Raw genomic sequence first — 26,268 nt, forward strand, 5'->3', positions numbered from 1 at the left:
AGCTTAAAATGAAATGAAAAAAATGAATGTCACATAATGGTTTAACCTCTGGCTATGGGAAAGGGAAATGTAATATTTATTTACACAAACGTCAATAGTAGTCTTCCTCAATTTAACCACTGTATCATACTGTCTGGTACACTTCTCTTATCATGAAACAGGAGTATTGGCTTATGATGTTTCTCAGTTTTTTAAAGGGGAAGTAAATGTTTATAGTTGTGTTACTGGAGTGATAGTTTTCATACATGGTGCTTTGACAAGAAAATAGTGAAATTGGAAAAAAATGTAGCTTAGACATTGAAGCTTATTCTTTTTTTTCAAAGTGATAGAGATGGAAAGCAAAAAGGTGTTTTTCATGTACCCTCATGTATCCAAGATATGGTTGTACTTTGTGTAATGAAGAATATATATATATATATATATATATATATATATATATATATATATATATATATATATATATATATATATATATATATATATATATATATATATATATATATATATATATATATATATATATTGGTGATTGGGAATACCTTGTTTGAAAAGAGAGATATACATAAGTATACCTATGTAAGTAGGAAAGATGGCTAGAGAGCGTTATTGGATTACGTGTTAATTGATAATCGGGCGTGTGGAGGCGAAGGTGAAGATTTGTAGAGGTTTTCAGAAAAGAAGAGAGAATGTTGGAGTGAAGAGAGTGGTGCTTGTGGAGGCGAAGATGAAGATATGTAGAGGTTTTCAGAAGAGAGAATGTTGAAATGAAGAGAGTGGTGAGAGTAAGAGAGCTTGGGAAGGAGACTTGCTTGAGGAAGTACCAGGAGAGACTGAGTACAGAATGGAAAAAAGTGAATCAAAGGACGTAAGGGGAGTATGGGAGAGGAATGGGATGTATTTAGGGAAGCATTGATTGCTTGCGCAAAAGATGCTTGTGGCATGAGAAGCGTGGGAGGTAGGCAGATTAGACAGGGTAGTGAATGGTGGGATGAAGAAGTAAGATTATTCGTGAAAGAGAAGAGAGAGGCATTTGGACAATTTTTGCAGGGAAATAATGCAAATGACTGGGAGGTGTATAAAAGAAAGAGGCAAGAGGTCAAGAGAAAGATGCAAGAGGTGAAGAAAAGGGCAAATGAGAGTTGGGTTGAGAGAGTACCATTAAATTTTAGGAAGAATAAAAAGACGTTTTGGAAGGAGGTAGATAAAGTGCGTAGGACAAGGCAACAAATGGGAACTTCAGTGAAGGGGGCTACTGGGGAGGTGATAGCAAGTAGTGGTGATGTGAGAAGGAGATCATTCGGATTGGTTCTTGCCGCTCCTGTCTCGGCCACGTGGTGACTACGTGGTTAATGGAGGATTAACCGCCAGTCCGTAAGAAGAGAGAAGAAAGAAGAGAGAAGACAGAAGAAAGAAGAAAGAAGATAGAAGACAGAAGAAAGAAAATATAGGACAGAAGAGAGAAGACAGAAGAGAGAAAACCGAGGAAAGAAGCGGATTGTAACATCGGCTCCCACGTTGGTCCTTCCCGTGGGAGACAGTTACGGTGACCAGACCGGTGATCTGACGCCTGTACGCTGATCCCTCACCACCACCCTCGCCGCTCCCTACTCCCCCGCTTTGCCTCCACTCCATCTTTCTCATCCAATTTTTATTTCATTTTTTCTTATCATCCATCAGCCATCTCTCGACCGTTTGGCTTGAGCAATCTCTACCCCAGCTTCCCCAACCCATTCTGGAAAACTCATTTTCCTGAGGAGTGGAGGCTGGAGTGGACCTGTTCTCACCTGACGGGGTGGAGACCCTCACACTATCTCTTACCTCTCCCCTACCTTGGACCGTCGAGCGTCCCTCACTCACGTTTTCTCGCACTAGGACACTGATGCCACCAACATGCCGCCCGACATACGTCTAAAATCCCTCAAAACTGATTGTCTCCCTCCTTCCACGTTCAAACTCCTGTCCATCGTCTTTAAGAACACTGAGATCCGTCCCACTAGGGTAATTCAATTCCCTACGAATGAATATCAATTTAGAATTCGCTTGGGCAAAGATAGTGATTTAGATACAATCCTATCTAAGCCTCTCCTTGATGAACTAGCAAAAAATAACTACCAAATCATTCAGGACCGCTGCCCCTTCAAGCTAGATGTACCATTATTGGCTATAATGTTGATGCATCTATCTTGTCCCTCAGCCCCACGGAAATTGTTGAAGCCATCAATGGTGAAAAAGATGACGTCAACGTCATCAGCGTATATAAACTTAACAACTCCAGATCAATAAAGATACAATGTTCAAACCCGACCGAGGCCGATCACCTGCTCTCCCGAGGGATCCTGTTGCCCATGATCTCTGTGCCAGCAAAATCCCTGAAAAAAAGATGAATATATCGACGTTCAGCAATGCTACAAATGTTTGCATTTCGGACATGAAACAAAAAACTGTAAAGAACCCAACTAAACCTGTAGTCAGTTCGCTGAAACTGGTCATGGTTTTCGTGAGTGCATGGTTCAGGCAGCGAAGTGCGTTAACTGTAAAGGTGAACACGTTGCTGTATCTGGACTGTGCCCACGTAAGAAGGAGCAACTCCGCGCAGTGCGTCAGGCACAAAAATCCAACTCACCTCCTTCCACAAACCCTCACCTCTACGCAACAGTTGCTGCTGCTGCTCCTCCCCCTGCCACCCAAGCTTCTCCTATCCCAACTTCAGACCTCCTCACCCTACAAGGTAGGATGCATGCGTGCTACCTAAAAGCGTTGTTCCTGAGCGGGGAAGATAAGTCGGAATTCATCAGAATTTTCGATTTGCTTCTTGCTCATAACAACCTACCCAATGTACGAACTCCACCTGAACTCCTCAGCTCCCCCGCCACCAACCATCCCTCACCGACCCCTGTCTCGTCCGCTACCCTGACCCCTAACGAAAACGTATCCCAGGAGACCCCCAGTAACACTTCCAACTCTCCCCCAACAACTCAACCTGTCACCCTCCCAACTTCCAATACCCCCTCCGCACCCCCTAACACAACTCCATCCACAACCCCCCCAACCCAACACCAACAATCCTACTGTCTCTCCAAATACCGATTCCTCTCCCACCCCCACCGTCTCAACTTCCACCACCACGACAGTTCCCCCCTGAACCTCCACACACCATTTCCCCCCTCCACCCATCCCGTCCCTTCCTGCGCCTAACACTCCCAGAGGAGCCACAGAACCTGACCTTGCCGACACACCTGACAACCCTCCTCCGGTCAAACCCGACATTCAAATAGTCGACGTTCACCCTCTACTCTCCCCTCTCCTCTCCCCTCTCCTCTCCCCTCTCCTCTCCTCTCCCCTCTCCTCTCCCCTCACCAGATAAGCCCCGAACCAAGTCTAGAAACATGGTACAATTTAGATACCCCAACGGTGGGTCAGCGGCCCTCATCGACCCTAGATGCATGAGGCCGAGAAGCTTCCAAAAATCGTAAATGCTTAAGATCTTGCAGTTTAACGTGAGCAGCTATCACAGTAGCCGTTATCTGATTGTCACACTTCTCGAAGACAAGAGACCCGATGTTGTGATACTTAACAGCACATGTATCACCAACGGGTATAAGATCAGACATTACGGGTATACATCACGACAGTCTCCAGACAGTAGACACGAGGGAGTCGTCATCCTTACACGCAACACCATCGAACACCAATACCTCGCCATCTCATGGCAATACGAACACTTTCTAGCAGTTAAGATAAACACAATATATGGCTTAATTATCTTCTGCACTACATACTCTCGACCCAACACTACCATTCCACTCCATGATCTCTACACAGTATTCAATCACACACATATCCCAGTCTACCTTCTAGCTGACCTCAACGCCCAACACAGAACCTTCCACCACAACAGAAACAATTCTCATGGTGATGACTTATTCGCTTTATACTCTTACAAACGTCTTAACTTCCTAGGACATTACTTCCACACTGTCTTCACTGGCCTAGGAGGAAAAGGCAGACCGGAAGTTGTCTTTTCCAACAGAGCCAGTAATTATCTTCATAATTTCTTGTCTCCGGGACCACTGTGTGGTTCCGACCACATCCCTATCTTTCTTCATCTCTCGTCTAACCCTATCCTTGTCCCATCACCCTCACACTACCACTACGAAAGAGCAGACTGGGAGAACTTCAAACACATTCTCTCCAACTGCACTTACACCACAAACTACGAAAACCACCCAATAACACTAATAGACACAGAAATAGAACATATACATGGAACAATCACACAGGCAGCTAACATTTCTATCCCCAAATCTTCATTTACTTCAAGATACTCCTTCTTTCCCTCTCCCAAAACAACCAGACTCCTCTCGTGCTACCGTCGACGCTTTGAGCAAAACAGACTTCGATTGGGCCTAGTACGGTGGGACCTCACATCACTACGAAACCACACACTCAACAGCCTTCTAGAAGACCACAATAGACACTGGAAATCTCTTATCACCACAACAGAACAACACCGGATCAAATCTCCTCAAGAGTTTTGAAACAAAATACGAAAACTCAAAGGAATACCAAAAAAAGACTTTAATGGGCTAAATGACGACAACACTCTACACCATAATCCACAAGACATTGCCAACATTTTTCAAAAACACTGGGAAGGTATCTTTCACCCTCACCCCCTCACCCTCTGGCGTACGAAAACACTCAAATTGTCACACAACACATACAAAACAGACCAAGTCACTTCTACCCAGAATAGATCATACATTTCCAATCGGTTTCACACGACCACCTTCTCACAACTCCAATAAGTTCGAGCGAGGTCAAATTCCTCCTCCTAAAATCGCCCAAAGTAGCTCCAGGTAACTCAGGCATTGGTTACCAGCTACTTACACATCTCCCTAACAACACTATTAGAGCCATCACCTTCCTCTTCAACGCGGCACTAGCCTCTGGCTATTTTCCCGCGGTCTTCAAAACTGCCACAATCACAATGATACCTAAATCCAACAAATCCAACAGAGACCCCATGAACTACAGACCCATCAGATTACTTAAGTCCATTGGGAAGACATTTGAAAGAATCACAAACAACAGACTTAGACAACACCTTACAAACAACAACCTACTCTCACACAAACAGTTTGACTTTCACCAACATCGCTCCACACAAGATGAACTCAACATCATTACGAACTACATAAGAAACAACACGCGGACACACAAAATGACAACACTAATCACAAAAGATGTTGAAAAAGCCTTTGACACCGTGTGGCACGATGGATTGAGGTATAAACCAAGCACCCAATTCCAACTCCCACGACCCACCATTAAGCTTCTCTCTAACTATCTTAGCAACAGAAAAACCCGAATCAAATACAGAAACACTGACTCAAACTACTTCTTCCTTAATGCCGGTGTACCCCAAGGCTCCGTGCTGGCCCCTACTCTCTACACACTCTACTCAAATGATCTTCCCAATCCTATACACCTGGACTCCATCACTCTCCAATATGCAGATGATGTCACACAGCTAATCAGAGCCAGAACCCTCACACGCTTAATCAATAGAAACCAACAGGAAATTGACCACGTTTCGCTCTGGGAGTTAAAATGGAGGATTAAAACAAATCCTGCAAAATCCAACATATCTTACTTTAACGTACGTCTGAGATACAACATAACTAATGTCTACCTACACTCCCGTATACACCGTCATTTACCCATTCCCATCTCAAACACCAACATTGTCCTGGGCCTAAACTATGATGTACACCTGAGAATGAACCGACATATACAATCTAGAGCGGCTATTGCGAGAGCGGAGCTCACAAAATTGTATAGATTCAGAGAGGCGCAATTCAAAACCAAATTGCACCTCTACATAGCATCAATACGACCTCTTATCACATACGCCTCTTTAGCTCTCGAACTCGGAGCCAAATCCAACATCCGCGCACTCCAAGTCATCCAGAACAAAGCTCTACGTTGGGTTTTTAACATCAAATGGCACGAGTTCATCAGGAATATAGAACTTCACGAGAGAGCACGAATCCCTCCTCTAAACATCTACTGGAGGAAATTGTTTGAAAGACAAGTAGAGCGATTTCAAATACATCATACTCACTGGATTGATTACTTCAACAATCTCCTGGGAATAGACCACCCAGGTAACATGTTTAATATACAACCTGGACAACATCCAGTGACCATATATTAAAAAACTAAAAACCTCTATAGATCTTACTGCTAAGTCCGTGGAGGGAGAGTCTTGGTAACATCAGTGGCCATCAGTCAGAGATTTGATCCATCTCCTCGAATTTAAAAAGTAAAAGAAAAAAAAAAAGCTGGGAACGTCTTGGTAACATCAGTGACCATCAGTCAGACATCTGTTCCATCTCCTTAAAAAAAAAAAAAAAAGAAAAAAAAACCATTGGCCTCCGCTCTCATCACCACATTTCTTCCAATGCAAGCTGGGTTGAGCCCTGGCCCTTTTCCTCCTACTAAAATTCACTTCCTCTAACAATTCTTGCTCTTTCCCCCCTCTCTTTTCCCGCCCCTCCTCGGAAGGGACTTTTCTATCATCATTCATTCATTCATTCGCTCAAACTCTTGTTCACTTCCTCCATCCATCTCCAATATGGTCGCCCTACTCTTGTCCCCTACACTTCTGACACATGTATCCTCCTTTAACCTCCCCTCACTCACTCTCTCCAAATGTCTAAACCATTTCAGTACACCTTCTTCAGCTCTGTCAACCATGCTCTATTCATCATCACACATCTCTCTTACCCTATCATTACTTACTGGATCAACCCGCGTCACACCACATGTTGTCCTCAGACATTTCATTTTCAACACATTCACTCTATCATCAAATCTTCCTCATACTGTCTCTACCTTCACCGCCGACTGACATCACTGTTCAAACTCAGGAATGTCTATACCATCTTTATTGTACCTGAGCCGCGCCCCAGCCAGGTCCTCCTGACTAACTAGAGCCACACACACACAGGCACCAGCTGGACACAATACACAACACAACACACACAATCCTCCTGGGTCCATCTCACACCACCTACCAAGATGTGCTCATCTGGCTGACCCCCTCCCCCCCACCAACACCACCCCTGCCCCCCCATCACCCCCGGCACAATGACCACTCTCTCTCTCTCTCTCTCTCTCTCTCTCTCTCTCTCTCTCTCTCTCTCTCTCTCTCTCTCTCTCTCTCTCTCTCTCTCTCTCTCTCTCCTCATCCCCACGGACCGCCGTTCGTCAGTACACTCGACTTGTACCAATCACAGCTGGAACACAGAGATATAAGACCAGTCCTATACCTATTATTGTGAACGTCATGAACAATCCAGGAACAAGTACACAAGCTAAGCAAGTAAACTGCTGCTCAGTTTTCCACTTATCGACTTAGCTAAGACAAACAAAATATCACCAGGTGTACCACAGTGGTGTGTGCCCGACTGACTCAGTAACATCATTACTGGAACTCCACCAGAGTTTGTGTTGTCGCTTACCCCTCCGGAGCCACAGTCGACCGACCTCACATAAATAGCAATTGATAGTTTGAGGAAAATAATGATTTCTGCCTTAAAGGTCAATAGTGAGGACTGGTCGGTCTTCAAGATTATTGCTCTGATGTTAACAAACATGGCCAAGTGAATCTGGTCATTTGTAGTAGAAACGTTAATTCTATTATGGAAGTGAGCAATGGAAGGAGTGATGCATATTGATCAGGTGGAGGAGGTAGGTGAGGTAAGGTGTGGTGGTCAGTCACACCATTTACATGTTGGTCACAGGAAGAGTTTAGTAAACACTATCGTCTCTCACAAGAATGAACCAGGTTTGTTCTGGAGAAGATAAGAGGGAGGGAGGAAGGCTGCCTAGATGGAAGAGGTCAATTATGGTAAGATTACTGGAATGATTGACATTATTATATCTGATGTAGGAATAATGAGCCTCATAGTTTGCCTGATCTTCGTAACGTTCATCACGATCACTTTATGTAATAACTCACAATGATATATAGTCTCCACATCTCACTCCCTCACTCATAGTCGAGTTCTTTAATATAACACCATTGCAAAACATAATTGCTCAGTAACCAAAGATATTAGCGCCGTGTGCCTTAATTACTAATTCATCCTCATTCTTAATAAAAATAACAAGAACATTTATCTACAGAGGCTTCTAATGACTCTAATAGTCTATCAATGATGACATTTATATTCATCTTCCCTCAACCTTCTGAAATGTTAATCTTCTTTCATGTGTAACCTCAGAATCAGTTCAGGTTTTGCCATACTAAAACCTTAAATTCATCAACTTGTTATTTTCAACTACTTTCCCATTTCAGCTGAGTGGAGCAAGACAACCCTTTTTTATTGAAGGATAAGTTATGAAGGTTCACTTCTCTACTCTCGTCCCAAGCCTCTCTCACCTGTCCTGCCTGACTCTCGTCCCAAGCCTCTCTCTCCTGTCCTGCCTGACTCTCGTCCCAAGCCTCTCTCTCCAGTCCAGCCTGACTCTCGTCCCAAGCCTCTCTCTCCTGTCCTGCCTGACTCTCGTCCCAAGCCTCTCTCTCCAGTCCAGCCTGACTCTCGTCCCAAGCCTCTCTCTCCTGTCCTGCCTGACTCTCGTCCCAAGCCTCTCTCTCCTGTCCTGCCTGACTCTCGTCCCAAGCCTCTCTCTCCTGTCCTGCCTGACTCTCGTCCCAAGCCTCTCTCTCCTGTCCTGCCTGACTCTCGTCCCAAGCCTCTCTCTCCTGTCCTGCCTGACTCTCGTCCCAAGCCTCTCTCTCCTGTCCTGCCTGACTCTCGTCCCAAGCCTCTCTCTCCTGTCCTGCCTGACTCTCGTCCCAAGCCTCTCTCTCCTGTCCTGCCTGACTCTCGTCCCAAGCCTCTCTCTCTGGTACAACCCTACACTCATCCCAAGCCTCTCTCTCTGGTACAACCCAACCCTCATCCCAGGTCTCTCTCTCTGGTACAACCCAACCCTCATCCTAAGCCTCTCTCTCCTTCAAAGCCTAACTCTCCGGCCAAACATCTTGTGTTCAGCCTCTCTCATCCCGAGCCCTTCTCTCCTACAAAGCCTCACTCTCATCCCAGGCCTCCCTCTCCCTCCCTCTACACCAGCGGTATTTAAACATTTTCAGCGTTGCAGGTCCACATGAATTTGGGGAAGAATTAGAGAAATTATGGAACTCTTTATAATGTGTCCCATTTTCACAATGTTGCTTGAAATCTTACAATTGCAGGTGCCGGGCTACCACAATAACAGCCACCTGATTGCCACTCTCCTGGAGGAGGAGGAAGAAGCCGATGTTGTGATAGTAAACATCACATGATGTATCACTAATGGTCATAAGATCAAACATTATGGCTACACATCCCGACAATCACCAGACTGTGTGTGGCACAGCACGAAGGACGGAGTCGCCCGCCAGTCTTGTACGAAGCACAATACAATATCTCACTACTTCCTGCCGCTTTCAATACTTTCTATCAGTCAAGATACTCACACTACGTACGTACGTACATCGTTCTATTATCCTTTGTACATCTTCACTACTGGCATTTTGGACCTTATCTGAATGAGTCACATCAAATGGTTATCAAGGACACAGAACACATAACACTTGGCCACTGTCTTTGTCTTTCATACTCTATTTTTCATATTTGTTTGCCATTTCCCGCAAGAACAAGGTAGCGTCAGGAATGAGTGAATGAATCCTAGAGGGAAACTTAGCTGGGCTCCTTCCTCTATTCCTTCATTTGAAAAGTAATACAGAAGGGGAAGATTTCCAACCCCCCCAGTTCCCAACCCTCAGTCGCCTTCCACGATATGCAGGAGATACGTATGCAAACAAATAGACAGACAGGCAGACAGACAGATAGACAGACAGACACACACACACACACACACACACACACACACACACACACACACACGGAGTAGCGCCGAGAATGGATAAAGGCAAGCAAGGTAAGAATATTTACATGTGTATATATATTCCTATGAGTCCACATGGAAAATGAAACACGATAAGTTCCCAAGTGCACTTTCGTGTAATAATCACATCATCAGGGGAGACACAAGAGAGAAATATAACAGTCAATTGATATACATCGAAGAGACGTAGCTAGGACGCCATATGGTAAACATGTGATTGTCCAAGACAGACAACGCGTGTATCACAAACTTATCATTTTGCAAATTCTATCGACAATAAAGTTATCTAATTTGTATAGACCATCACTAATATTAAGATTATAATTCTTTGTGTATTTAATAAAAGAAGATTCAATGATATTTCTCGTGGTAATAGAGTTAGAGTTAATAACTGAGATGGCATTACTCCAGTCAATACAATGATCATAGTTTTTAACGTGATTAAACAAGGCATTTGATTCTTGTCCCGTTCTTATACTATATTTATGTTGCTTAAGTCTAACAGAAAGATCCTTACCAGTCTGTCCAACATAAAATTCATCACAATTTCCACATGGCACTTTATAGATGCATCCAAGAGAATTTTCTGGTGAATTCCTGATTAATATGTTCTGTATAGTATTATTGTTGCTAAAGGGAACATTTAAGGCAACATCTAAGATGCGGCCCATCATCTAGGGCAGAAAGCAACTCAACATTCGCCCCCAGCTAGATAGTGGCACGTACCAGGAATCACTTAATTAACTAAAGTAATACAACAACAACAACAACAACAACAACAACAATAAGAAAAATCAATGCGTCCAAAAATCTTTAACAGAACAAAATTGTGCACATTTGTATAAAATAACAAGAAGAAAAACATTTCTACGTAATAGAATTGTACACATTGGTATAGAATAACAAGAAGAAAAACATTATCAAATAGCAAAAAAAGTCTATAAATGTTACAGCAAAACAACATAGTCATAAAATCAATAACAAAAATACTTATCTAAATAAAGACAGGAAACAGTAGATACAGAACATGTTTTGTTATATAACAAAGAATTCTCAAAACAATGCACATCAAACACAAGAAGAAATTCTTAACGAAGACAAAATAAAACAATTTAGAAAGATGCACATTAACAACCCAGTCTGCAATTCAGTGAAATTCTCCATTTCTTTTTCAACAGAGGAATGTGGTACATTACACAGAGGCAGCCAGTACGATGGTGTTGGGAATGGCTTGGTAAACACCACTACTGCCTGCCTGTGGTCACTCCCTTCTGCATTACCACATGAAAATGGCCCAGGGTCATCCTCAACACTGCTCATCTGATTTAGTTCAAATACAAGCTAATAATCACTATACTACAACTACAGCAACGAAACTAAACTCACTACAAAGTTATTAACTATAGAATACAAACGAAATAACATTACAAACACGAAAAGTATTGAAAACACACACACACAGTGGAGCAAAGTCATCTTGCAATTAACTTTTAAATCAAAATGTCGGTGTTGATGTAGTGACGTCACAACGAGGCCTCCAGTAAAACCAGGCGATTAGAAAACTCGTTCTTGTGTGACACACAACTTTGCCATGATACCTACGCTCTACCTCAACCAATTTCCAAGAAATTTTCGGAAGAAGCATATATTTTGTATTACATATGATTGTTAAATTATCAAAATGCGATGCATATACCCTTTAACTCTCTCTCTCTCTCTCTCTCTCTCTCTCTCTCTCTCTCTCTCTCTCTCTCTCACAGAGAGAGAGAGAGAGAGAGAGAGAGAGAGAGAGAGAGAGAGAGAGAGAGAGAGACTGCACAACCATATTGCCTCCATATGTACTGAGACTCACAACAGTGATACGCCTTACTTGTATATGGTTCATTCAGACCAGACGAGCTCAGCCCACCTGGACAGACGTGAGATGAGACGCGGAATATGACGGTAACATTACCATGTCACGACAGCCACCGACCCACCGGTGCACCACGGATCAGGCGATGCAGAGACGGGCAGCATGATGACGACCCTGGCTGCACCTGGACACTGGGGACGTCCAACATGATGACGACCCTGGCTGCACCTGGACTACTGGGGACGTCCAACATGATGACGACCCTGGCTGTACCTGGACACTGGGGACGTCCAACATGATGACGACCCTGGCTGCACCTGGACTACTGGGGACGTCCAACATGATGACGACCCTGGCTGCACCTGAACACTGGGGACGTCCAGCATGATGACGACCCTGGCTGCACCTGGACACTGGGGACGTCCAACATGATGACGACCCTGGCTGCACCTGAACACTGGGGACGTCCAACATGATGACGACCCTGGCTGCACCTGGACACTGGGGACGTCCAGCATGATGACGACCATGGCTGTACCTGGACACTGGGGACGTCCAGCATGATGACGACCCTGGCTGCACCTGGACACTGGGGACGTCCAACATGATGACGACCCTGGCTGCACCTGAACACTGGGGACGTCCAACATGACGACCCTGGCTGCACCTGAACACTGGGGACGTCCAACATGACGACCCTGGCTGCACCTGGACACTGGGGACGTCCAACATGATGACGACCCTGGCTGCACCTGAACACTGGGGACGTACAACATGATGACGACCCTGGCTGCACCTGGACACTGGGGACGTCCAGCAGCAGCAGATAATAATGTGGACGAGTCTGCCTCCTCTCGTCAACCACCACCTTACGCTGAAGCCTCATAATGACTGGATGGAGGAAGGTATGGCGATACACCGTCTGTTTACACTTCATGTTTCTCTCGGTTATAAAACTAAAACAAGAAAATAATACTAAGTTTTAGTATTTGTATTGTATGACTACAGTTAACCCTTATGTTAGTAATACAGTGGCCGGAGCGGCTACTGTGACGTTGATGTAATATCCATTTGATAAATCTCTATGTAAATATGACCTTCAGTCATAAAGACTGCACCACAAACCTTTCATTGCCTTGAAATCTTAAGAGAATCAATGTTAACTTTTGTATGTTTTATATATGATCCAGTGACTTTAACCCCAGCCACCGTTGTACACAGTCATATCCCTGATATGTGGACACCTGGAACGTTGTAGATAATTTATCATGAAGGTCCTAGTACTGTGTCCACGCCACACCCACTCCAACAAAGGACGCCTGTGGACGACGATGACGAAGGGAGACTCTTCAAGCAAACCTCATCATAAGTTTACAAGGACGATCTCTTTGTGTTTTGTGTCATCCACTAAGGAATATTCGTCAAGCGTTTGGTGTGTCCACAACTGTTTTATACCTTCGGAGTTATATTTCTTCCTCTTGTGTATCACTAACATTGACTCTCGGGTCGCATGAGTTTCACTACAACGAAATTCGCAGACGTTACTAAAGGTGAGACGTAAGACCACGTCAGGTAGTCAACAGATGCGACAACTTGAAATAACCATCGTAAAATGGTACAATGGATTGTGTTTCCTGCTTGTTTAATTCTTGCTTTGTTTGCATTAACATGTGTCTATTGATTTATAGATTATGGCTAGAGGTAACCATTGTCAACTCTTCATAATTAATGATGGTCTGTGGTAGGTTTACTCCCTACACCCATCATCCTTCTTGGTCCCAAATCTATTTCAGGCCACCCAGACCACTGGTGCCTTGTGGATGTACCAATGTGACCCTATGTTCGTACAATTGTCCTTAAGCCCGTTTCTTAGGCAGTGTTACCTCTGTGTTTTGTGAAAATTGTCTCCTTACCAGCGAGTATTGTAAGAAAATGGTTTAATAGTCTATCTTGCAACTGCATCAGCTACTACAGAATATCAGAAAGTGTAAACATTCAGCGGTTCATGAATGCCAAGCGGTTGTTCAAGTCAGGCAAAATGTGTGGATGACCTTGACGGAGTAAGCAATGTGTTGATGAAGTTATGGCCAGTGGTGTGGCGAGGGAGGGTCTGGGCAGGCAGGACACGATTGAGTGATGTTTCGTATCGTCAAGCCTCATTCCTTCCCTTGTCTATGTTTTACTTTTGATCATGACATTCATAGAGAATGCAGCTAAGGAGTTACGTTTTCTATACACAACATAGATGCTATTCGTTTTTACAAAATCGTAGTTTACTTGCAAACGGTAAAATCACTCATATGTAGCTTTGCCAGGTTTCCTCCTAAATTTGTTCTCCATATTAGATTCATCATACGTCAACGTAACAACTTAAAACAGAGATGGTCACGAAGTACAAAGATTAAAAATGATGAAAGGCTTTGATAATCTCGATCTAACAAATTACCTAAGGTTAGATCTTCTGATCTAAGTCGTATTAATGGATGCAGTCTGGTGGGAAAACATTCTACCTTCACTGAGGCCAAGTGTTATTTGCTCAACCTAATTGTTAACATACAGACTGATGATTCCCCTGCAACTTCCATGGTATACACACTGACCAACTTGGCAAGTGGTACACCGATTACAACGCCACACCTCCTGACTCCTTCCCAACCCACATGATGAAGGTCATGGACAACTTGTGTGACAGCTACATAACATTACCTGGACCCAAGATGACATTAAAAATTATTGATAAATTCTATCTTGCTTGAGAGAACAAAATCTTTAATACTAAAGAATGATGGAAAGAAACAGCAAGATAATATCTTGGTGGATAAAGTGTGTTGATCACCACAGACAAAATTGAGGATACAACATAGAATAGAGAATTTGTCTCTGATGATGCTCTTGCCTCCTCTGACGTCCACATGTTATCCACATAAACACAGTACTTTACTACAGTACATACAGTAATATCAGTCGTAACAACACTATGTATGTAGTCGTGATTACCGTAACATGTGAGTGGCAAGATTGGATGACGTAACGTAACAATATCAGACTTCATCATTCTCAATAGTTTAGGTGGATCATGTAACATTTGGCGTTGCTTCATGTTTTATCAGATGATAAAATGATGGCTGGCTTAATGACCTTCACAAGTCAGTGGTCATTAAATCCCACACAGCAACCAACCACTCAGGATGACCAGGAGGGAGCCACCTGGTGCAGACCAAGTGTACCAGCCTGGTGGAGAGGATCAACTGCTCCACATCAGGATAAGAGCTGCTCAAGTTCTGTAGTGAGGGACACTCCAAGTGGCATGTGAAACTACCAGTCTTAGTTATAAACTACCGCCCGGCTGGCCGGTGGGTGGCTGTGGCCAACATGAACCCAGGGGCCACACACACCGCCCACTGACCTGACCACCACCACTGTGACCTACCACGTGTGGCATGTAGCTCATCCTTGGACAACATTAATCAAATACCTAGACAGAATTTTTATGTTAGATAAAAGACATTTCTTGATAGTAAACACAAGAAATGATGACGAAAGATAAGGGACGCTATTAGAGGTAAATATTTTGTTGGAATATGAAATACTCTTCCTCAAACTAGCTCCCTGTACTGTATTTTCTTTTACATACCCAAAGGAAAATATATTCTGTGGTTAATCAACATAAATGTTCATGTTTAACAGGTTTTCTATTTCTGATAGTATTTCACTGATTCGGGTTTAAAGACCTTAGTTCTGAACAACCATTATAATGCAACACAATACATATTTACCATAAATAAATCATTTATCACAATAACTATTATGTTTGTACCAGATTCTTTACGTCCTCAATCACGTTTGTTAATATATAAGGAATTTTTCCACCACATTTCAATACATAACATATATCTACACGTGTGGAAATATATGTATATGTTTTTATAAATTTTTCTTTGGCTTTTATAATTAAGGTGTAAGATATCCGTCTGAAGTAAATACTAGATAATATTATAGGTTATGTGTGTGTGTGTGTGTGAGTGTGTGTGTGTGTGTGTGTGTGTGAATGCACACAGGAGTGAAAACATATTTTACACTTACAAGGTTAAAAGACGGGGCAACACGAGTGTACAAATCCTTCCTCAAAAGACTCACGTGATAATGATTAAAGTAGTACACACACACATACACACACACACACACACACACACACACACACACACACACACACACACACAGAGCGGCGCCTTCAATTTTTGATGTAGATTGATTTCCTATCTTAGTTTCGTCTACGGAATTCTACATCTTCAGTTCAGCACACCATTGTGGTAATGAAGGGAAAGTCACCACATTCATAAGCCGAGTGCACGTAGCTTATCCCACCTCGTTAGAGAGAAAACTTACCTGTATTTGAATTAATGAACGGGAACAGAGAAGACAAAATTTTTTTACACATTTATTATACAACTGTACAATTTATATTATATACATTACCACATTTCCTGCACTTTCCATCACAAATTTGCTGAGGTCATAACCTTGTACTTACCATTACCTTACAACCTTAAGGATGGTGGTCTACAACACCTCTAGATTGATGGAGAAAACGAAAAGTTTCGTTTTACTATTAAGACCACAGAAATACGGTAATTCCACTTCACTACCACTAACTATTAGTTATTTTACTTGTTGATTTTCACGGCTAAGATTTTCATCCTGTGAACGAAGCCATACAATAATCGTCCTTATCTACTCTGAGCATTGGATAGCCTCCTGATGATCAAGGTTGCTGTTTTGGTTTCCGTTTCCCTTGTTACTGCTGCGTCTCACTGCACACCTTACATGAGTGCCTTCCACAGTATTAGGGACAGCTGCTGGGCCTCACTGTAGCTACTTCTGGGACGGTTGCCAATCTTCCTCGTATTCTCTCATGACCACAGCGCCAAACCGACTCCCGCCATCAGGCCGAAACGCACAAACATTTCTGACAAAATTGAGACAAACGCTTTCGCGTCAGTTTTGACACCAAGTGAATTTATACGACAATTACGTTCAAGATGCTTGGTTTTTCGTTCATGGATTGAACAGAAGCAACCAACGATGGTTGCTACTGCCCAATCCATGAAGTCCCCCCCACCACGGAAAGGTAACCAAGCTTCGGGGGGGATGGGTGTTTACCCTGACGCCAACGGAGAAACTCAGTATTAGTGCAGAGATCTTTTCCTCGGTAAAGAAAGTGTAGCCGGACTCCGCCCTCATGAGGTTACTGCACGACACCAAAGATCACCCTTTGGTAGGCTGTGCTATAGGCAGCACAGCTCCGTCAAAGATCTCACTTCATAAGTGAACTTATATAGATTCCTTTTTGAACATTTTGTCTTGTCTATAAGGAACTCATCAGTTCTTCTCCAGTGAAAGCAAAAAATCATCGAGAAATTCATTTGCTTCCTCAATACCAGGATCTAGTGGCTCTGTGTGGGGGACGGGGCTGGTGGGCTGTGTGTCTGGCTGTGTCTGGGGAGCGGGGCTGGTGGTCTCTGTGACTGGCTGTGTCTGGGGAGCGGGGCTGGTGGTCTCTGTGACTTGCTGTGTCTGGAGAGCGGGGCTGGTGGTCTCTGTGACTTGCTGTGTCTGGGAAGCTGGGCTGGTGGTCTCTGTGACTGGCTGTGTCTGGAGATCAGGGAAAGTCTTGGGTATAAATTTCAATATACTGTGAGCGATATCGTCTCTCAACCGATTCCTCTCGATCTTCTCTTGCACGGCCTTCATGATACGTTTGGGCGGCTTTCTCCATTTTCTTTGCATTTCAGTTGGTGATCCTGCGCCATCGAGCCACATGATACCAGAATAGTATCGTTCCTGTTTCCCAACGGGTCCAATCTTGGTGTCACACATGATGCCGAGTGAACCCAAATGGCGGCCGATGTTTACGTTGGAAGCCACGGGCTCGTTATGTATCTTGCAGTAACTTTCATACCGTTGCTGCAGCTCTTTCCTGCTGATAAGGTACCGCTTCATAGTAATAGTCTTTCCCTTCATTTGAACGAAGGTATTCATGAAACTAACAAAGGAAGCCTTTCCTTTGTAATCCCGTTTGTAGTAACAGAAAGCCATTGAAGACGTGGATTGGGTCAGGCGAAGTTACACAGACTAACAAGATAGTCCTCTAATCAATGGTCCTGTATCAGCACTGAACTCGAAATACGTCAGAACGACAATTTCAACCCAGGGCTGGAGGGCCAATTGATGATATTCTCACGTCTTGCTCAACCAAGTAACCTCGGTTAGACCTTGTTTATATTTAAATATAGTAAAGCTAATATAGTGAAGCTTGATGATTCTATTCATATGTAAGTTGCAATGTAGTTTATATATATATATATATATATATATATATATATATATATATATATATATATATATATATATATATATATATATATATATATATATATATATATATATATATATATATATATATATATATATATATATATATATATATATATATATATATTTTTATATATTTCAATAATGGATGGAACTTGGCTCCTAAGGTGATTTTCTTCTTGGAGTGGGACCTCCAGCCATTCTGTCCACCTTTTCCCTTTCTAGACATGTGGTGGTGCATTGGGTAGTGTGGCAACCTTCGTCTTCATCTTTTTGGGTGCAGGCTTGCAAACCTCGTGGAGTAGTTGTGGGGTTTGCTTCTTTGCTGCACCCGACATAGCCATCTGGGCGTAGCTATCTACCCGGGCTGGTGGGTCAGCCAGCATAGCTACACGCTCACTCGATACCTGGGCTGGTGGACGAGCAGCCTTCCTTTCTTCCATGGCTACAGTCTGCCTAACGACCTGGGGTTGTGGAGCAGCCATCCTTACTACCACCCAGGTTGGTTGGGCAGCCTTCTTTCGTTTCTTTGCTACACCCTTCTGGTTGGGCTGGTTGGGCAACCTTCTTTTTCCTCTTCTTCCATACAACCTGCCAACCGAATTCGTCTGCTGGTGGGTCCGTTTCTTTCATGGATACAACCTCTGTAGCCACTTGGGCTGGCCGGTCAACCTTCGGTTGTAGGTAAAAGTATATATATAGAATAATGTGGTTATCATCAGCAGCCAGAGGCCATTCCTCCCTCCTTGCCTGCAGAGTTCTTGATTTTCTGGAAAGTTCTACGAGATTCTGGTAAGATAAATACCATTGAGAGGACGTTGTTAGGGGACAGTCAGGTTCAGTTTAGAGTTGGTTGTGGGATGGTCCTTTTACTGTGTCGTATCAGCCAGATGGGTATTTCTTTTCACAGTTTTCGTTAAAGTTTGTTTTCTAGAGGCATAATCTAGAGCACTATTTTCCATATGTTTATCATTTTTCTTGTTATAGTTTCATTATGATCATTAGTTTTGTTATTGTTGACTTTCAGATATTTGATGTTATGTTTGTGATTCCCGTGGAAGCGTCTGACATCTTGCTAGAAGACTTTCTGGTCACAATATTTCTGCACTGGGGAGTTGATCGTATTCTTTTATTGCAGGTTTTGTTATTATCTTGCTTTACATTAAGGTCTACTGGAGGTTTTCCCAATGCTGGTTGAACATATGTCCAGCAACAGGAGATGGCGTAAGATACAGTATTGATGAAACTTATCTATCAATATACCTATCTAAATATCGCTCTATCAATCTATCAATCTAACTATGTATCTATCTATCTATCTTTATCTGAAAGTCAACAATAATGAAATCATTGATATATGAAGTATAACAACGTCCTCTCAATGGCAATTATCTCACCAGAATCTTCTAGAACCTTCCAGAAAACTATGAACTCTGCAGGCAAGGAGGGAGGAATGGTCTCCGGCTATTGATAAAACCATATTATTCCATATATATGTTTATATATACATATTTATGTATATATATGAATGTATATATAACGTACAGAATAATGCGGCCATCATCAGTATCGAAGAAAACTGAAAAGATGAGGTCCCACCGAGATTCGAACTCGGATTGCTGGATCCAAAGTCCAGAGTGCTAACCCTTACACCATGGGACCTGATAAGAAAAGATGTGATTTCATCTAAATGTTTTACATATAATCAACCAGAGGCCATTCCTCCCTCCCTGCCTGCAGGGTTCAAGGTTTTCTAGAAGGTTCTCGAAGATTCTGGGTAGGAACTGCCATTGAGAGGACGTAGTTATACGTATCATTAATGATATTATTGTTGACTTTCTGATTTAGAAGGGTAGATAGATAGATAGATAGATAGATAGATAGGTAAAAAACAGATATTAGATAGATCGATAGATACGTAAGGCTGTATATGTCAATTTTCACAGAAATCATTGATATCTGCGTTATTCTGCAAGAAATACATGTACATGGATGTAGTGATAATATGGGTTAGGTATAAGACCAGTCGTGTTGAGGTTGTAGTGAATGTGACCATTGACTTCAACCTTAATGGTGTAGTGAAGATAAAGTTGTAGTGAAGATAAATCTTGAAGTGACTCATAAGGTTGTTGTGAGTACAAGGATGCATCGTAAATGAGTACTTCCTACCTGAAAGTCAACAATTACAAAATTGATCAAGTATAACAACATCCTCGGACAACCAACTACAAACACCAACCATAGAGTGAACCTGACTGTCACCTAACGACGACCTCTCAAAGGTAATGATCTTACCAGAATCTTCGAGAACCTTCTAGAAAACCTTGAACCCTGCAGGCAGGGAGGGAGGAATGGCCTCTGGTTGATTATATGTAAAACATTTAGATGAAATCACATCTTTTCTTATCAGGTCCCATGGTGTAAGGGTTAGCACTCTGGACTCTGGATCCAGCAATCCGAGTTCGAATCTCGTTGGGACCTCACCTTTTCAGTTTTCTTAGAAACTGATGATGGAACTGAGCCATATAGTTGACCTTCGATGGACATATATTTCTTACGGCCCACCATTTTATTTAAGTATGAAGATCTCACGGCAGAGAGGAAACGTGTGATATTCAAAATCAAAAGCCGCAATTGCCCTCATGGTAATGGTCGACATGTTTGCAGACAGATGACACAGACATGTGAGAAGTTAGACAAATATGGACGTTCCTGGTTGCTGTATAGCCTAGGTTTATTATCACTTGTAATGAAGGAGAAATGTTGCACATTATTCCACACCTTTTTATTTAGGCTAGGTTAGGCTAGGATGACTAGGTCCATAACGTAACAGAGCTGGGAAGTGCATCATATCGGATCTGTATTTGTGCAAAATGGCGCAAGTTTGTGGAAGTGATTTACGCAATGCCGGAGAGAATCCACCTCCACCAGAAATAATGTCTCAGACCATACAATATCTGCTGTTGGACGAGCAGGGGACATTAGACCAATATATTCCTGTAGTTTACTGCTCTTCCCAAACACGCAGCAAGACATTCGTAAAAGCGTTAAACTGAACTTTTCCATCGGTTTTCATATCTTTAATTACTTACACCAGTTCCAACAGATGGAAAAAATCATTTGAAAAATCAGAAATTATTTGCCTATAAAAAGCATTTTGATCGATCGTACCAAATATTCAATTATTTATGTACCCGACAAAATATTCAGTCACTCCTATATCCGACATTTTTCCTGCTGGCTGGTGCCGTTAAAGTCATATGGTAATTTACCGCAATTAGATTATAGATATATTCATCTATATGGAATGGCTCAGCGTGAAGAAACATATATATTTTCACTAAATCCTCCTCTTCACTACACTCCCATCTTCACTACATAGTTCTAACACAACATCTTGACTACACCATTGTATGACCACATTATCATATCATTGTGTTCTTATCTTCACCACAGCCTCGGCAAAATTGATGTTTTCTTTACACATCAGGGTAGATGGCCATCTTTATGATGACAGAGAACACACATAACATATTAAACCACTTATCTTTAGTCACTTTAATCTAATTTCTGCTGATAAAAACGAATTATAATGACAATCCTTGTGTTCTGTGATGGGACATTGTACGGGTGAAGGAACTGTTGTCAGGCACATGTATTAAACTATTGAGAAATAAACTTAACTGTATTAAAGTATTGACTTCACTATATTAGACTTCTCTATATTAAGCTATGCTAGGATATGATCAGTTCCCAGGTTATATAAGGGCGGGAGCCGGGACCGAGAGCATCATTTGAGCTGTGACCTCTGTCGAGTGAACATCTCTGCTCCGCCTTGCAAGCTCCCTCAACCTTTCCTCGAACACTTCAATATAATAATGTTCACCATGGAGGTAGGACGATCCTCCTTTGTCCAGGAGATGGAATTTGAATATGTCCATGTATTTGACATGGGCTATGGCTGTGTGGACATGGAAGTGGAATATCCAGACGTGGAAGTGATGGATGGAGTGGAATTTGGCTGTGTGGATATGGAGGTGGAATACCCAGACGTTGAAGAGATGGATGGAGTGGAATTGATGGAATACCCGGACGTGGAAGTCATGGATGGAGTGGAATTTGGCTGTGTGGATATGGAGGTGGAATACCCAGAAGTGGAATTGGAGGAAATGGAATATGGGTGAAGCTGGTATGAACGCCATATGGATTTGGTGAAGGTTGACCTCGTAATGTTTTGACGTAAAATAGGTCAACCACTGTGACCATGTGGCGGGGAGGGCCACATCCACCAACCACGAAGCGAGCCCCACCACGGAGAAGTATCCTGGCTGCATCCACGTACGAGAACCACCGCGGGATTGCCGTCATCCGGTTCTCCTGCTATGCCTCCTACAAGAAGGCACTTCTTGCCGACGTGACACCACTCTCCGTCAACGGTCGCTGTGCAAAAGTGAAACCTCACCGTCCCACTGATGCTGACCAAGTGACCTCGCCCACTCAAGTGGCACTGCAGCCCACACTCCCTACCAGACCCACCATCCATGAGGAAATGCAGCCCACCACACTTGTCAGGCCCACCTTCAGGGAGACATGGCAGGTCTCAAGACCTGTCAGGCCCACCATTCAAGACCGACTTGGTCCCCCAACACATGTCAGGCCCAGCGTTCTAGATCGACTGGGACCAATAACACATGACATGTCCTACGTTACAGACCGACTGCACTCCGCACCACGTACGGCCGTTAAAAGGCGTGTCGAGATGACTCACGCTCCCCGTGCCAAAAGATTCAGTTTGTGAGGAACCTGAGTTCTTTCTTCCTGCTGGTGCTGCAGGAGAACACGGCCCTAGAGTGGACACTGGAGGTGTGTTTGTGTTTGTGTTTGGGTTATCACTGAGGAACCAACACCAAGATAACTTTAGTTTCGCCCCGCCAAGGATAACGTTAATCTGGCGGAAGTCTGGCTTTCTCCCAGTAGTGGATGGCACATAATATCTACATAGGGACGTTGAAAAACAAAGAAAGAAAAAAATGGGAACATTATCCCGCCAAAAAAAATACATAAATTTACGGGGATAATTTCCTTCGTCTTCAAAGAAAAAATGAAACTCTTCCGACGCTACCGTGCCTTCCATAAAGCAACCCTCAAAGAAATCACTTTCTACACAATGCGCAAGGATTCGGTTAGCCAATCTTCATATGACTGGGGCTATTCTTCCCTCTGATTGATTCATTTTTCAAGATTAAGGAAAGTTATAATAAAAATATTGTATTGAGTTTCTCCGTTGGCGTCAGGGTAAACACCCATCCCCCCCGAAGCTTGGTTACCTTTCCGTGGTGGGGGGGACTTCATGGATTGGGCAGTAGCAACCATCGTTGGTTGCTTCTGTTCAATCCATGAACGAAAAACCAAGCATCTTGAACGTAATTGTCGTATAAATTCACTTGGTGTCAAAACTGACGCGAAAGCGGTTGTCTCAATTTTGTCAGAAATGTTTGTGCGTTTCGGCCTGATGGCGGGAGTCGGTTTGGCGCTGTGGTCATGAGGGAATACGAGGAAGATTGGCAACCGTCCCAGAAGTAGCTACAGTGAGGCCCAGCAGCTGTCCCTAATACTGTGGAAGGCACTCATGTAAGGTGTGCAGAGTGAGGCGCACCAGTAACAAGGGAAACGGACAACCAAAACAGCAATCTTGATCATCAGGAGGCTATCCAATGCTCAGAGTAGATAAGGACGATTATTGTATGGCTTCGCTCAGAGGATGAAAATCTTAGCCGTGAAAATCAACACGTAAAATAACTAGTAGTTAGTGGTAGTGAAGTGGAATTACCGCATTTCTGTGGTCTTAATAGTAAAACGAAACTTTTCGTTTTCTCCATCAATCTAGAGGTGTTGTAGACCACCATCCTTAAGGTTGTAAGGTAATGGTAACTACAAGGTTATGACCTCAGCAAATTTGTGATGGAAATTGCAGGAAATGTGATACTGTATATGATATAAATTATATAGTTGTATAATAAATGTGTATTAGAATTTTGTCTTATCTTTGCCCGTTCTTTAATTCAAATACAGGTAAGTTTTCTTTCTAACGAGGTGGGATAAGCTACGTGCACTCGGCTTATGAATGTGGTGACTTTCCCTTCATTACCACAATGGTATGCTGAACTGAAGACGTTGAATTTCGTAGACGAAACTAAGATGGGAAATCAATCTACATCAAAAATTGAACGTATGCATCTTTAGGTGGACATAAAACAAACGGACAGAGGAGCACACTGGAGCAAATGAATACCAATATCACCACTTAAAGTAGGCCTTTCAAGTAGTTGTGGCTTTAAAGCAAACTTTTTCTAGCCAAGGTTTAGTTAGCACCTAAACTAACCCCCACGACCTTACCTTAAGAAATATTTTCAGAAGGTACTGTCTGAACATATTTCTAAGGTAAAGTCATTTAGGTTTGGTTTAGATGCTACCCTAACCTAGGCTAGAAAAAGTTTCCTTTGCTTCAGAGCCCCAACTACGTAGACGGGCTACTGTTGATATTAAACAGTGACAGGAAGATGATAAAACTGAGATGAAATGAATAAAAAAGATAGAATGGGTCAGTTGAAAGTTGAAGTATTTGCTAGATACAATTTTTGACAGATCCAAATGCATCCTAAATTCAGTCACTTAAATCACAATGCTGAATATTGTTTTAATTGTTGGAACTAGTTACAGGAAGTAAGAATATCAAGCTTAAAGGGATGCCATTACAATAACTTCACATACCTGTATAGGATCTCTTAAACTTCTTTTCCCTAAAGCTGAATGGATTTAAGTCGTTTAATCTGCTTTCTGAATTTGTTTCTCAGTCCAGTAATCATCTTTGGAGATTACCTCAGTAATTTCTCCATTCAATGTCTTCCTTTTCAAATTAGTTGACGATCACAGCAGTACAATATCCAAGCTGGTATGGCTATGTTTTGGGAAGGCGAGAGGTCAGGTTATGCAAGAATGTTAGAAATGACTTCCATCAGTTTCTACCCTATCTACTCTAAATATTTTGGGTTATTACAACTTAGAGATTTATGAGTACATAATACAATGTAGTTATCTTGGCAAGATATCCAACATGAGATTATAGTCATAATAACAATATAGTCACAAGGTCAATATATAGTCACCGGAATATTATATTTATCATGATAATGTATGACTTATGACAAAATATGCATGATTAAAAAATGACAATATAGCACCTACAAAAAATATCACATTGCTAATATAGCCAAGGTGACGATATATACATGATAGTACTGTAACGAAAATAAGAATATAGCCAAAATGACAATATGTTCATAATGACGATACTGCCACTATGTATATATATTCTCCATGACACTATAGCTACACTGACAGTAAAGCTATCTTCACAAAAGCGTAAAATTGAAAATACAGCAAACGACAATATAGCCACCATGACAATACAGCCATCTTGACAATAAAGTCACGTTATAAATCAATCGCCAGGACATTAGAAACGCGTTGAGAGTAATTTACAGACTTTATAGATATCATGAAAATATAGCCTCCATGTCAATATATTTGCTATGACAATTTAGCCATTATGATAATACAGTCACGTCGACAATGTATTCACTATGACAATAAAACTACCATGATCATATAACTGATATGACAATACAGTCAAAGGAAAAATATAGAAACATTCAACTTATATTCACAAAGGCAATATAACCATCTGACAATATAGATAGTGTAAATAAATAGTCGTTTTCGGATCATAGCAAACATATAGACTCCAGGACAATATAGTCTCTGTGAAAGAACAGTGACTCAAACAGGATTTATCATTATAATATAGTCATAACTTTATAGCTGTCATGTGATTGTAGTCAACATGACAAAATTATCACAATGAAATAAAACGGTATTACAATATAGTTACCATAATTATACACCAATCATGATTATATAATCAGCAGGTTGACATAAACAATATCACAGTGTAAAAACCATGACAATTTAAGTGACATGATGAGATGATATTCATTCACTTACACTTACAATACCAA

The sequence above is a fragment of the Panulirus ornatus genome, chromosome 8 (assembly GCF_036320965.1).
Source record: "Panulirus ornatus isolate Po-2019 chromosome 8, ASM3632096v1, whole genome shotgun sequence".
NCBI classification, from domain to species: domain Eukaryota; kingdom Metazoa; phylum Arthropoda; class Malacostraca; order Decapoda; family Palinuridae; genus Panulirus; species Panulirus ornatus.